This window comes from Oryza sativa, chromosome 10 (genome assembly GCF_034140825.1).
Source record: "Oryza sativa Japonica Group chromosome 10, ASM3414082v1".
NCBI classification, from domain to species: Eukaryota; Viridiplantae; Streptophyta; class Magnoliopsida; order Poales; family Poaceae; genus Oryza; species Oryza sativa.
Genome location: NC_089044.1, coordinates 8,922,576 through 8,938,131, shown reverse-complemented (window position 1 = coordinate 8,938,131; position 15,556 = coordinate 8,922,576). Strand labels below are relative to the sequence as shown.

The 15,556-nt window shown below is 45.6% G+C and overlaps 1 long non-coding RNA gene across 1 annotated transcript; it reads right to left on the bottom strand.

Annotated features, from left to right (window-relative positions):
* Nucleotides 1-7,165: 7,165 nt before the first annotated feature.
* Nucleotides 7,166-9,977, bottom strand: LOC4348295 (uncharacterized). The gene is made up of 7 exons (XR_001540314.3): nucleotides 9,654-9,977; nucleotides 9,246-9,564; nucleotides 9,082-9,161; nucleotides 8,354-8,598; nucleotides 8,169-8,242; nucleotides 7,563-7,639; nucleotides 7,166-7,470 (listed from the first exon to the last, which is right to left on the bottom strand). It is a non-coding gene; the product is annotated as an uncharacterized lncRNA (long non-coding RNA).
* Between the last annotated feature and the right edge of the window lie 5,579 nt (nucleotides 9,978-15,556).

Sequence of the window (15,556 nt, the reverse complement as noted above, 5' to 3'; positions counted from 1 at the left end):
GCTAGGATTGGTTCGACCGAACCAAAAAACCGTCCTCCCGGCCTCTCCTTTGGCTGGTAGGTTGCTTAATGGCCCCCCAACATCTTGCACAATGTTTTGGCTCAATTCTAAGTGGTTTTGGTTGACATATGGACCCTCCAATCCATGTAAACGTGTCCTGAATGAGCAGAGGTCCATTTTGTCGCATGGCGGATGTGTTTTCTCCTCAAAATACCTGCATGCACATATTTCACCAACACTAGTAGAAATGATTTGTAATAAACCCTATCACTAAGTTGGATACTATGTTTTATTTCATTATATGCAGGTATTGACGGTCAAATGTTATGATTTAAGGACCGTCAACAATTTGGCAGGAGAACGCCTTGAGGTCTTGTTTGTATCTTATCTTTAGGAAAGTTTGAGTCGTGTCCATAACGGACTAAATTTGTATTCGGGGTATATATACAGACCCTGACTATTGTAATCAGGGAGACAATCCAATACAACTTCGATGCATCGCCACCCTTTTTGTTCTTCTTGTCGGTGAGTTCTCTCGACAAGAGGTAACCCGTCTCGATGGCTTGTGCTATCAGCCCATGACCATCTGCTGTCATATGTCTTAGTTAATCTAGTTTTAGTATCTCAAATTAGCCCTATTGGCTAGCTCTCGTTTTAGGGTTCTTGCCAGTATCGACTAAATTGCCTTACTAGATTGTATTAACTAAGGCATCTACCATCTTAAAAAGTGATTAATTCCTTGATTGTTTAGAATTTAGGTTTCTTTACTTACTTTGAGATACATCATCCCTAGTCTTGTCTAGAAACCTAGAAACTAATGTGGAATTAATTATAGTTAGAGATAGTATCGGAGTTTCAGCCGATCTTACCTAATATACATGCTACTTTACTAGTTTTATGTATATTTGTCACTTATATAGATAGATCACCCTATATAAATATATCAAGTCTAGATCAGCATTGGCTATGTTATCAAACCTGGCAGTAGATCGTTATTTGATATATTTCTATAGATTGATTTGTTTATATAAGTTTGTACTAGAGTATTAGCTAGTACATTATCTTTATCTATCTATCTTGCTCTAAATACTGTTCCATTGGCTATTTCTATAATATCGTCTGACTTGTACTTGACAAACTTATTAGATGATACTACAGCCGATGAGGCATATTTAGTGTTTATACTTATTTTATATATCAATTCATAGTCGACTACATCTGCTGGGATCACTAATGATACGTCATCGGCCTGTCGGCTAACTAACTTTGTTTGTTGTTTTGGCAAACCCCGAGCTCCACTAGAGACACTCACCCTTGTTGTTGGCACGATCTTTTGGTGAGTTGATGATAACTATGATTTGGAAGAACGGTGACGATCCGACTACAACTATACAAGACGTTGTTATGTTGCGCCTTAGCGATCGATTCACCTCTTCTTGTGTTGTTGATCTTGCCAATGCAAATCAACCTTATTCCTGCAAGCAAATCGAAGAAACAAGAAAAAACAAAAGAAAAGCCATCAAATCCAGATAGGAATTAAATACAAATGATAATTTGGGGTTCCGAAGACAAGCAGACGGACAGTCTAACCGACATGCGCACTGTAAGCAAGTAGATATGGCTAAACTGTAATCTAAACAAAACCCAAGAAACCTTGAAGGGGTACCTAGCTATTTAAGAAGGTGGGAGGACTACGTAAGGGTCCCTAGGGTCGTGCTCCACTTGGTTGGGGTGCACCACACACAAGCCCCACTTGGCTCGGGGTCCCAAACAAAGTTACAAGCCCAAAGGCCCATGACAGGTGCCACAGCACATTGTCTCTCCAATTCTGGACAGCTGAGGTGGAATTTGGCGATATGGCCGAATCCATCGGAAAGAGGACTCCGAGACTTTCCATCAACTACTCATGTACCCAAAACGGAGCTCGTATGCACAATTGCACATCTAACGGCCTTTAGAAGTCAGCAATGTAGCATGTGGCTGTATCGGATTCCAACACTTGAAGGACTTGATCTTGGTGTCTTCTTGTTTATTCATGATATGAGCAATGGTTGTATCCATAATAGCCATGGTCACATCATGTTTCGTTGCTGGTTGCAAGATCAAACCAGCTGGCATGCCCTTAGCACACTCGAAGCAAGCCTTGGACCTGCACTGGAGTTAAGCAGATCTCCTAGGCCACCGTGTTTCTCGTCAACAGATCCAAAAAATTCCAGGTTATCCAGACCATGAAGAATGGATGGTTCGCGGGAGTCGAACCTGATGTGTATGATAGTATGATCTTGTCGTTCTAAAGTGTTGCTGTCCATGAATGCGTTGCGAGTCTCATCTTGTCTGGCATGGATCGGGCGACATGTGACTCGCACCGTTGGTTCTATAAGCTTCATGAATACTTCGCAACTGGTGAGGGGGTGATTCTGAGTTTTGTGAATCGGACACCACGCCCTGTAAGGAGAGGCACGCTGAATCATGCGTTCTTCGCAACCGTCGAGTTCAACTTTGTCTTGAATGATCACCCGGCACCCGATCAATGGATAGCTAGTTGTCTTGTGGATACGGCACCAGGATCAATCTTTACTTGAAGACTTCCTAATCGGTGCACATTTCTTGGTGGAATCGAGGAGCAAGACGGTTTAGGAGTCTTGCAATGGGTAACGAAGTTGGCGCACCGTTGTCAGGATGAAATGAAGAAGGTGTTGTCTGTGTTGATGTATCTGCTTGGTCCATCATTATAGCCACATCTTCGCTAGGTACCAAAGGGGAGGAGATCGGGATGGGAGCGAAAACTGAAAAGATAATGGATCTGACTTGGACTAATGTGTAGGATGGTTGGATTGGATCTACCAAGCCAGGTTGGTCATAGAAACCCTCGTCAGAGAATCCGGCTCTTGAGTTTATCTCGTTGAAACTCATTAGCACCAAGCCCACTACCTAGCGCGCCACTATCGAGGGTGGACATCTCGACTACGGTATTTGGATAGTATGGGCATTGTTGGAACCAAGGTGTACTTGAGACTGTATCAAGCAGACAAGAGACAAAGATTTATACTGGTTGAGGCCCTCAAGATGAGTAATAGCCCTAGTCTATTTTATATGAATTATGGATGGAAATATCATAAAGAGTAGAATGAGGAGTAAGAAGATCGGACTAACCCGCCAACTAGATGATGACAAGAACAACCCGATGAGATATATTCGGCGAGTACGGCGCTGGCTCCCTCCTGATTGATCCTCCTTATGATGATGGCCACACCATGTAATTCAATGCCCCTCCCTGAGCACGGGGGGCTTGTAGATATAGCATAGATCATCTTCTTCTCGAAGTAGATCTCGGAGAGATAAAACAGGAAACAGGCTCAAGAATACATTATCTTCCCCAGTAGAACTCTAACACCTTATATCTGGAAAGATAATTTCCTTCCTTATCCGTCGTATTTCCTTATTCATAGGATATCTTCTTGTATGTAGTCGAGTATATGTTATTAATGTATTCCATAAATCCGTGTATAGGATGTATGCCCTATCCTTACACTGACAGAAAGTATGACAACCCAATGTATCTCCTACATTTATAATCAACTCCTCTATAGTAACCATTGCCAATTGACATTCGTGATTTTTTCGGTAAGAGTTTTTCACGTAAAATTCGTGTCTCCGTTGTGCATCTAATTTTATAACAAATGGGTATCAGAGTATTGGAGATCCGTTCCGACATCCCTCGCTGCAGTGTTTATCATATCCGTCGAGTTCATCGTTCCGCTGTATGACCATATCAATCTGTCAGCAAGATTGCTTCCGAAGCGGAGTTGTGATATCAATTCCGAGTTGTCATTGCGTCGAGTCCATGAGGAAATAAGCACCCGGCGTCGTCCACACCAATCTGCCAAGACTCAATGGAAGTACAACAGCCTGTGCATGTCACATCGTCCACCAGGGCAGCAGCCAACGTGCACACATCCACTGAAGAGCACGGTTCCCAAGGCGCACACGCCCAGGAAATCAAGTCCTTGCATTGTTTTGGTTTTATTCGGTGAATCCATGTTCGCGTTCAATCCATGATGTGTGGGGCACGGTTGTCATACCCAGAAATTCACGAACGAGAATTTCAAGCAGAATATGTATTAAAACCCCTATACAGGACCAGCCAGGGTACATAAATGACAAAGTTGATACACAAATCCACGTCTTACAAAAATATAAAAAAGTCCTACATATGCAACGAAATTAAATAATCGAGCTAACTAGCCAATAGAGCTCTCGGATAAGCGTAGCATCTCCAAATCCACAAGCATCCTCGATGGCAGCAACAACCCTACTCCTCCGAATAATACTCTGCTTCTAAGGGTCGGGGGAAAAATAAAGCAAGAATGAGTACTACCCACTGTACTTAACAAGTCATACCAAAAGAAGAGGCATGATGCATGATAATTTCAAAGGAAGCTATGCGTTATTTGCATAAAGCAGCATTTACAAATCACAATTTGAATATAGTAAAATAGCAGTTAGAAATTAAACTATATTAAATATCACTGCCCAACGCTAAACCACATTGAAATAGGCCCAACAAAACCACCTGAACTAAACCAGTTCATTAAGGCAAACTACTATGGTGAGACTAATCATGGTGAATCCAGTTGATCACCCATAATCACAGGCACAACTATTCGAATAGTTTTACTCTGATCAGAGGTGTACAACTGTACCCACAAGATACAATCTCACAACACATTACCGAGCACCGGCATACCACCTCGACATACCGGACAGAGATTGTGACAGGACCCTTCACATAACCCTCCCTAAACAATCAAGCCACACCTCAGGTTTCGCCCCCACCCCTAAACTGGCAAAGGGCAGCGACGCTAGTGGGAGCTAGCAACGGCCGGAGATTGAAGTGTGGCGGCGGCGGCAAGGGCAATGGCGCGGCGGCGATGTAGGGCCTGGGAGTGGTGGAACAAATAGGGAAAAGGATGGAGGGGGGTTTTGGGATGCTTTTTAAGGCGAATGTGGGCTCGAAGGTGTCCGGTGGTCGGCAAATTTGGCGGCGGCACGGTTGGGAAGGGAGAGAGAGGTGGCGGTGGATAGGGTTGGATATCCCGCCGATTAGGAGGGGAAAAGACGCGGCGATTGCGGGCTAGTTGGGAGGAGGTGGACAGAGGCACAGGCGAGCGAGGGCGAAACCGGGAGCGACACGGCTCGCGGCGGAATCGGCGGCGGCCGGAGGTTGGAGACAGGTCGGACAGGTGGGCCCCAACTATCGGTGTCCGAACGACGGGGCTGTTGATGGTCGTTATAGACCAATTTCGACCGTCAATATAACTAAAATAAAGGAGGACTAGCGCTTGCAATGAATATTTGTTTTAGGATAATCTATTTCCACTTGTACTTGGATTCTTGTCGGTGATATGGGTCCGAGGGTACCCAACCTGTGAGGAAGGCCCTACCCCCGATAGCCACGTGGTTGTTGGTAATTCTTACGGTCACAGATAAAATCCGAAAGCACACGGATATATCGATGTAGCACTTCCCCTACGGATTATTTCAAAGGGTATCGAATCCAAGGGAACGTGTGTGGTCAGATCTTCCTCCAGTTCATCCAAGGGTACCAAGAAAATGATAGGCTAGGATAGAGAAGATTTACTAGTGAGAAATAGTGTCTAGGGAAAGCTTAAGTTTAATCCTAACGCAATACTTTAGGCACTGGCAACCCGCTGTTCCCAGATGTCACTCTACTACATACCCGGATAGGGAGGGCTTAAGTGATCTCGAAGGCTGTCACCACCTCTACACCTACCTCAAACGTACTATGGGATACGCAGCAATTACTGGATAACAATTACCTAAACACCACGTCTAAGCAATTAATATCTACTTTAGTGTTTATAACTCACCAAAGCAATCACTATATTTTAGTTGATTATAGTGAACAATAATCCCGTATGCTATTTAGGAACTAACCAAGAGATGATTCTCACAAGATAAATCTAAATTACTTAGGAAGATAATTCTATTGAAATCAAAGTAATAAACCGAATAAAAGAAATGAGAGAAGATTACCGACAACTCCGGAATTCTTCCGACTTCTTCTACTCTAATCTCTTCCTATTCTAGTATACAATATAGTACAATAAAGCCTCTTATAATTCAGGTCAAGCTTGGAAGTGTGTGTGAGGGTGAAGGAGTGAAGCTCCTTTTATAGGGCAGTTATGACAATTGTGAGAAGAGGAAATGTTCGAACTGCCCTGCAACCGCCATCAGGGAGTGATCTGGAGCGTCCATGCCAAACCCCAGGATCAACGGTGATCACCAGGATTTGGCCGAACCTGTGCTGGGCCCTCCTGGCCTAGGCTTCGGCCTGTGGACTCCCTCTGCTTTGCTTTATCCATTTCTGTAAATTTTGGGCTGATTCTTTGGTATTTTGATGAAGTTCACAACTCATCCTAGTATGGATACATGTTTCTCCCTCACTTTAGTCTGATTTTCCTCCCAACTTCTGGGTTTAACACCTGCATCAAATAAACACCAACACTTGTGGAATATGTGAGATTTAACATCTATCTCTATGTTGGATGTTTTATTATTTGGACTTTATACAGAGGTTAGCAATATAGAATTGGCATTTAATGACCGCCAACAGTGGCCTTTCCTCTAGGGGGTTCGGCCCGAGGCAGGGCGGCGGCCGTTCCCCACGTGCCCCAGGGTTGGGTCACCCCGACCCCCACCACGTGGCGGCAAATGTGCCGCGCCAGACAGGCGCTCCTAGCACCCACCTAACCGCATTTAAGGCGGTCTGAGCGAGCGCTCCACACATCAGGCTGGTATGTGACCGGTCCATGACAGGTCTGTGACCGATGATTGAAGTGGCCGAGGTAGTGTGCCTGCGCCCTGGCTGCATGTCAGGCGGCCTGCTGCCTGACACCCCCCGTCTCATCACAATTGTGAGAGGCAGCTCAGCCTATCACGTCTGCCGAAGACGGTTTGCCTAACTGTTTATGGCAGGGTTCCCATCTTCTAGTGCAAATGAGGACCGAAAAGTCCTCACTCTTTAAATGTCGAATGACGACTACGTCTCCTGCGTCAGGCAGGAGGATTTGAAAATCGCCATCATTATCGTGCACGTGCAAGGCACGTTTTGACAGTATATATTAACAAACGAAGAAGAATCTATGTAATTGTTTTTATGCAATGCACTCCATATAAATTCTTTTAGTAATTAAGACAATTTCATATAAACTATACTAACCTGACAATTTGGATGGTTCTCTATAAAAACAGAATAAAAGCAAAAATATTTTATGGATCAAGCACAATTTATACATTGCACTCCTAAGGTCAACTCAATCGGAGTAAAAAATTGATTATCACAAACAAGAAAAGTACACTAAAAAACAATTACAAGAAAAGCTTGCACTTCTAATGTCAGTAGCAGGACAGAGGAGAGGGAGATCAATTATGCCATCAACTTTGGTCCTACAAAAGAAAGCAAGGACAGGAGTTTAACATATCCGTGAGGTTACACAAGAAAACGGTAGCTGAGGAGGAAAACAATGCATTTTGTTTACCTTCAAATAACTATTGATCAACTCCATCTACTACACCAAACCAACCGTCACAAGCTATAATATAGCATTGTCTCCACCTGGGAGATATATTATACAGATGAGAAATATGTGAGGTTATCTTAATGGCATGCAACTTGCCACATCTAATAAATCAAATACTAATGGAGGGTAACTATTCAGTTATAAAACCAGGTTTTGAAAATTTGCACAAAGAGATCTATGGGTAAGGGCGATCCCTCTGTACTTTTTTTTTTAAAGATAATGGATAGAAATCCAACCTTTATATCAAGGGAGCCAGAAAACCGATAGATCATATAGAATGCTATAACCTTAGATATGCTTCACTGATAACTTAAGTTCATGTTTCAATCTTTAGTTCTAACTTTATAGGTCACATATACACTGGAGAAGGAGCAAGACAAGCCAAAAAGTAAGACAGCGCAGAATGAAGTGAACTATTACCAGCATGCATGGAGTAGGCTTATTCTTATCACATAGTAATTAGTTATCGAGTTAGTGTAGCTTTATTATTCCTGAAGTGTGTTTGTCGGAGATAGTAAATATACAACACGGACAAGGGTCCGAGGAAAACTAACTATAATTTACCTTTGAAGGAAGATGTGGCATTGCTGCACGGCTACACCTGAAGCCAATATGTTGGTATGGCTACTGAAGCCATCCTACAAATAAATTAATCATAAAAATGATTAAAGTATCTTTTCAAGATCTGCAAGTTCACAAGGGAAAAGATGGGAAAAAAGAGAAAACATGTCATCATCACAAGTATGTACCATGCAGAAAACAGATGCAGAGCACTATTTTGGGCTGTGCAATGAACCCTTTTTAGAAATTACTCATCATTGGATATGGTGCTAATCCTGGATCAGGGAATCCACTATTGTACACAGTAGATGAGAAATTAGAGGGGCATGACGGCTGTTTCCACATTCTTTCACTGCGCCCTGACATTTCCATCGTTAATCAGTCAAGCATCCATACCAAGGCATCATCAGCTCACGGACTCACCAAGTACTACCTGACAACCAAATTATATTCAGTTTAGGGTTCAAGTAACACATTACATTCCTTTCCAATCAGAAAGGATAACAAGTTAGTCTATCTGTACTCCAAACATGTAATTGTGACTAAAGAGGATAACATGAAAAAAAATACCTCTGGCATGTAAGGAAAAAAAATGAGCAGCCAACCGAAAGGGAATTGTATTTGTTGGTGGATAACCAACAAAGAAGTAATTTACAAAAGTTTTCTAGAAACACCCTATCAGCACACTGCAGATTTTATTCCAATGAAAAAACAGCCAACGTTTGAGAGGCAAGCCACGATTTCAGATGTTGGGATCGACTACTTTAATTAGCATCAAGCATTGGTCTTTCTAAAAAATAGAATGGATCAATAGTACTTATATCAATTGATTAAGAAATGTCAAATTTTGTTTCCATAAAGTGGTAAAAGTGCTTGCAATATTGACAGGGATTCATTTTCTAGTATAGATATGTACCTTAGCATAAAAAAAGACCAACAATTCATTGAAAGAGGCAGCTGCGTCTTCGTCCACCGGGGCAACAATGATTTGTGATCCTGTAATTCCAAATAGATTGCAAAATGAATTGATTGGGCATAAGAACCAAGCTTGGAGACGATGGTGAGTAGAGATGTCATTGCCTCTTCTGCTGGTGACGCCCGCGATGGTGGTGGGTAAAACGTGGGTTCGTGGTTGTAGCTGCCTATGCAATCTCGTCGTCGGAGATCGCGAAGCAGTGACGCTGGCAGCCGTCTGGCAGATACTTCGGCGGCGGTGAAGACGTACGATCCCGGTCCACATCTGGCCATGGCGGCTGGCGACAACGACACCACCAGAGGTAGGCTCTTCTCGGGATGCAGCGATGGGGGCAGCGACGCGAGAGTCGAACGGTGAAGGCGGCGTAGCAGCGACCAGGAAGCAACAGAGTGGATGACGCCATGTGACCTCGCCTTCGAGCGGCTGGAAGTCGGTACGGTGGAAGATCGAAACACTTTAGGAATACTGTCAAAAAGACAATAATTTACAAATCCGCGGCGGCTGGGGACGACCACTCCGTCGGCGGCGGCGACGGCGGATGGGGACGACGTCGACTCCGGGCGTGGCCGATGGGGAAGACCACGGCAGCGGTGGAGTGCGCGGTGGCGGTGGTGGTGGCGGCGGAAGGGACCGACCTTGGCTCCGGCCACGGCGGATGGCGAAGAAGTAGGATCCGGCGGCTGTTGGAAAAGAAGTCAGCGTGGGCGGCGGAAGGGGACAACCTCGGCTCCAGCGAGAGTAGCGCTGGAGCAAGGCTGCGGCCTGCGGCGCCAGTACACGCGGAGAGGAGCGAGGAGGAGGATAGGATTGCGCGTGGAGAGGCGTAATCTTCGCACGCGGGGAGGCGTTGTCTTCGTGTGGTAAAATCGTGCGGGGGAGATTGGTGAACCATACGGATTATACCTGATTTGCGGATGGACGGTTGGGATTTAACAGGTGATTTCACCGGGTCCAACTCCTCCTTTTTATATTAGTATATAGATACATGTTAGGATAATAATATTCCACTAGTACTTGGTTCACTAACCTTTTGCAGAGAATAACCATAAGTGGAGGAGAATTGACATCAAATCAAATGATAAATCAATCGAATGATGTCGAGGACCAGACTTATGTATGAATAGGCCAAGAACTCAGAATTGACATGATAAATTGGGCCAAAATTCACAAGTATATAAAGTAAAGCAATGGAGGAGGCCACCAGCCGAAACTTGGGCTAGTTGGGCCAGCCCCTAGTTCGACCGAACCTCCCGCAGCGCCGATAGATGCAGGGTTTTGATGGACCGCTGGGATTGATCCCCAATGACGGTTGGATGGTATTACCGACCATTCCAACCATCATAACCATCATTACCTACCTATAAAAGGAGTTCACTCTCTTCAGTTCAATACACACCTCAAGCAAGAGCTCTCTCATATTCTCTCAAGTTTGTTTAGTATTCTTATGCTAGTGGAACAGGAATAGAGTAGAAATCGGAGTCCGGAAGCCTTCGGAAGAGTTCGGGTATGGCTCTAGTAGCTCTTCTCTTCTCTTTTGTAAGCTTTGTACTTTATTTAGAATATTCTTCTTTATACATTTATGGTATTAAAATACTTTCTGAGTATATGAATGCCAACTTTACATTATGTTTATGTTATCTGGGAGATGCTTTGGTGCGGGTATAATGTTTGCATATGCAATTACTCTATGTCATGACGATGATATTAGAGTAGTATCTGGTAGCTTAGGCGTTGTAACACCCTAAAAATTCGACTGACAAATTCGAAACCCTAAAAATACGGACCTTCAAAAACTTTTTAAATAAATTACATCATGCCGATTTTATTCGCCTATTTTATTTGGATTTGATTTCGGAGTTCATTGATCGTGAGTAAAGAATAATCAATTAGGAATAAACCCTAAAAATAAATTGGCAAAATAAATAATTGAAATATAATTTAAAATAAAGATTAGGCGAGGATAGAAATAAATAGAATATTATCGTGACCATATTGGTAATAATTAAATTTAAGTGCGATGGAATAAGAATTAGCCCTAATTAAAAATTCAAATAAATTATATAAAAATAAAATATGGGTAATATTAATCTATGGTGAATCCATTGGTTAGAATAACACAAATAATGAGTAAACTTCATTTATGCAAAAATTAAGATTTATAGAATAAAATTTATATAGGAAATAGGCTAAAATAGGGTTAATTGGGATCTGGCACTATTCATTGCGCGCTAGGTGTTCGTGTCACGACCGGAAATAACCCAACGGGCGTTCCTGACGTGCGTGCATTAATCCTTGTCCCAGGAGGCAAGGTACACCAAAAGTTGATACAATTCAGAGTTTAACAAGCGGAAGCGTAAATAGTTAACTTATTACATGGGCAACGGAGGCCCAGCACACACAAAGACAAACGGGAAACAGCGGAAGACTAGGGCGACGACCACAGGCGCTTGACGGCAGGCACGAGCTAGACACCAAAGCCTTCATCTTCAAGGAGCTCCTCTTCTGGGCTTGGGAAAAATTGAGCAAGACTGAGTACAACCACCGTACTCAACAAGACACACCCACAAATGCAGAATAAATGCAAGGGAGTACAATGGAATAATAACATAAAGGGTTAGGGTTGCAGTAAACAGCATTTAAAGACATTTAGTTACTCAAAGCTATTTTGTAAACACGATCTTAGAACTATACAATATTATTAATCAAGGCCGTGAACCCACACGAACCTGCCTTAACCCAAGGCCTATGATGATTCAGACCGAACTGGCAACCCGACCCTGGGTCCCAGCTCGTCCCAAGCCAACCCAGGCCAACCATTCCACATTTTAGTTGTTAAGCAAGTTTTAAGAATTAAAACACTAACTTGGGTACATTGCTCGGCTTGCCCATAACCGAGGGCTCGGCTATTCGAATAGATTATACTCTGATCAGAGGTGTACATCTTTACCCACAAGACACATCTTCCTCACGTGTAACCACGTGCCACATACCACCACGGTATACAGACGGAAGACGTGACATAGTTTCCAACCCATCCTAGCCATAGACAAGAGTACCGACCCAATCCTGCCTACGGCCGGAACACCCGGGACAGGCAGGCAGAACTGAGCCCCTAGCAGCAGGACACCGGCCCTGTGCCATGACATCTCGACTACCGGGCCGCAGCTCGTGTAGCCTTCATTTGCCCTAGAGAATGTCCATCGACCCCCGACTTCATCCATCTCCAATCCGTGTACTTTTGTTTATGACTAGACTGAGCCACAAACTAAGCCTTACCCACTAGACATGTGGAAGTACGGTAGTGCTTTGCAACAGAGGCCCGAAGACCGGTCCTTATATGGCCGAGGTGCTACTATCAAAACCCTGCACCCCGAGCCCAGCCTAAAACCATTTTTGGGGATTTTGAATAGAGGGGGCGGGGTGAAGCCAATTCCACAATACTCCAATAATTCCACAGTGTCCAGGTGATATGAGAATTTCCCAAGTCTAAAGTTGTAAAACCACCTAATGTTACCTAATTAAATTGCGAAGCATCTACCTAAAATCATACTAGTGGAACCATGAATAGAGTACCCACTAGTTGAGGTTTTGTTTGCTCTAGGGTGAACAAGGTAATAATAATAACAATAACAATAATAATATGGTCATAACAAAGGTAAATAGGCATGGCTAAATAAAACAGTGATAACGCGGGAATTTAAATAAAGCGATAATGCAATAATTTAAATCAACATAATTTTATAAACTGGGATTCAATATGCTCAAAGATGATGTGACTTGCCTTGCTCGCTTTCCCAACCGACGGCTTCGACTTCCACGAAGAGCGGATCTTCCGAAGCTGCAGCGTCTACACGACCAACGGAAAAGAAAAGGCTTTTACTCTAATAAACTCCACATACAGCAGAAACAAAGCACAAAAATGGGTTCTTGACTTCTTAAGGAAAAATTAGAGACTTGAACGGTCCAATTCCGAGTTCAAATGGCCAAGATATGGCCATTTGAAGTTTATATGCTCTTTAAATGGATATTTACGAATTTCTTCATTTAAATTTTAATTAAAAACCGGGTTTATTGCGTCAGCCGAGGGGGAGGGCGCGCGGACCAGGTCCACGGGAGTGGGGCCCACGCGTCAGCCTCTCGGTCCACGGTGGACCGGGAGCACGCGGCTGGCGGCGGCCGGCGCCGTGGGTCCCACGCGTCAGCCGCACCCGCGGGCGCGGGCGGCTGACGGCCGGGCCCCACCTGGCAGCCGCGGGGCGCGCCCGAAGGCGGCCTCGCCGGCACGGCCGACGGGAGGCGGCGCACTCACGCCCCGATGGTCGCCGCCGGCGACCAACGGCGTGGCGGAGTGGCACCCGAGAGAGAGGAGGGAAGGGGGAAGCGAACGGAGCGGTCCACGGCTCACCCCGGGACGACGACGACGGCGGAAACGACGACCGGAGCGGAGGAAAGCGGCGGCGCGGTTCGGGACGGCGAGGGCGACGGTGCTCCGGCGGTCGTCGAGCGAAGCGGAGGGGCGGACGAGGTCGACGACGACGCGGCGAAACCGATGGAGGTGACGCCGAGACGGGAGGAAGTCCGGAGCGACGACGGCGGCGAACCGGAACTCGGCGGCGACGGCGGAGAGAAGATGCGACGGCGCGAGCACGATTCCGACGGGGAGAGCGAGCGGCGAACGGCGGAAACGGAGGAGAGAGGCACGGGGAACGTTTATATAGCGCCGGGAGAGAGAGAGAGCGGCCGGAGAGAGAGGAATCGGCCGCGGAGATCGCGGCTCCATCAATAGCGCCGGCGAACTTTACGGGAATAATATCGGACGAATCCGAGAGAGAGAGAGAGGGGAAAGTGGGGGAAACGGGAGAGGGAATCGCGGGGAATAATTCCCCCCACTTTAATGCGCGCGGGGACGGCGGGATGCGGCGGATTCGGCGGCGGCGGCGGCGCTAGGGCACGGACGGGCGGCGGGCGCGGCGCGAGGAAGGCGATGACAGGTGGGCCCCACCCGTCAGCGAGGGTGGCGGGCGGGCCCGCCTGTCAGCGGCGCGCGCGCGGGGAGGGGCCGATGGGCCGTGGGGGAGAGGAGAGAGAGGGAGGGAGAGTTGGGCCGAGCCGGCCCAAGAAGGGAAGGGGGAAAAGAAGACTTTTAGGGATTTTTCTTTTTATAAACCTTTTCAACTTTGTTTATTTCTTTTCAATTATTATTTGTGCTCTGAAAATTCCACTAAAATTTATTTACGCATTTTAGGCTTTTAGGAAATATACAAAAATCCTCCAAGCCTTATTTGACTTTTAAATTTGCACATTTTAATTGTTGGAGGCTTTCACATGAATTTTAATTATTCTTTGCACAATTTCGAGGATGAATTTTAGAGTCGATTTGGGACGTGACAAACCTACCCCCCTTAAACGGAATCTCGACCCCGAGATTTGGAAGAACTGGCGAAGAGATCTGGATGGGCTGCCTTCAGCTCGTCTTCACGCTCCCAGGTAGCTTCTTCTTCGGCGTGGTTGCTCCACTGGACCTTGCAAAAACGGATTACCCGGTTCCTGGTCCTGCGCTCCATGGTATCCAGGATTTTCACTGGCCTCTCCACGTAGGTCAAATCTTCGCGAACTTCAATTTGCTCTGAGTCGGCCTGCTCGGATGGCACTCGAAGGCATTTCTTGAGTTGCGACACATGAAACACATCATGCACGTTGCCCAAGGAGGCGGGCAGCTCCAACTGGTAAGCGACTTCTCCGCGCCGAGCAACGATACGGAAAGGACCCACATACCGAGGTGCGAGCTTCCCTTTTGTCTGAAACCTGTGTACACCTCGCAATGGCGTGACCCGAAGGTACACAAAATCATCCACTGCGAATTCCAGGTCACGGCGACGGTTATCTGCATAACTTTTCTGCCGGGACTGTGCCACCTTTAGATTATCCCGAATGATTCTGACTTTAGCTTCAGCTTCTCTCAGGATATCAGTCCCGAACACTTGGCTTTCTCCAACTTGGTCCCACAAGAGCGGTGTCCGGCATTTGCGCCCATACAACGCTTCATAAGGTGCCATTTGTATGCTGGCTTGATAACTGTTGTTGTAGGAGAACTCGGCATAGGGGAGACTCTTATCCCAGGTCTTCCCGAAATCTAGGACACATGCGCGAAGCATATCTTCTAGGATCTGATTTAGACGCTCGGTCTGTCCATCTGTCTGCGGGTGATAGGCGGTGCTGAAATTCAATCGAGTACCCAGCTCTTCTTGGAGCTTCTTCCAAAAGTGAGAGGTGAATTGGCTTCCCCTATCAGATACGATTCTCTTGGGAACGCCATAGAGACTCACGATCCTAGCGAAGTAGAGCTCCGCTAGTTTGTTCCCTCCATAGGTGGTCTTCACAGGAATAAATCGAGCTACCTTGGTTAATCGATCCA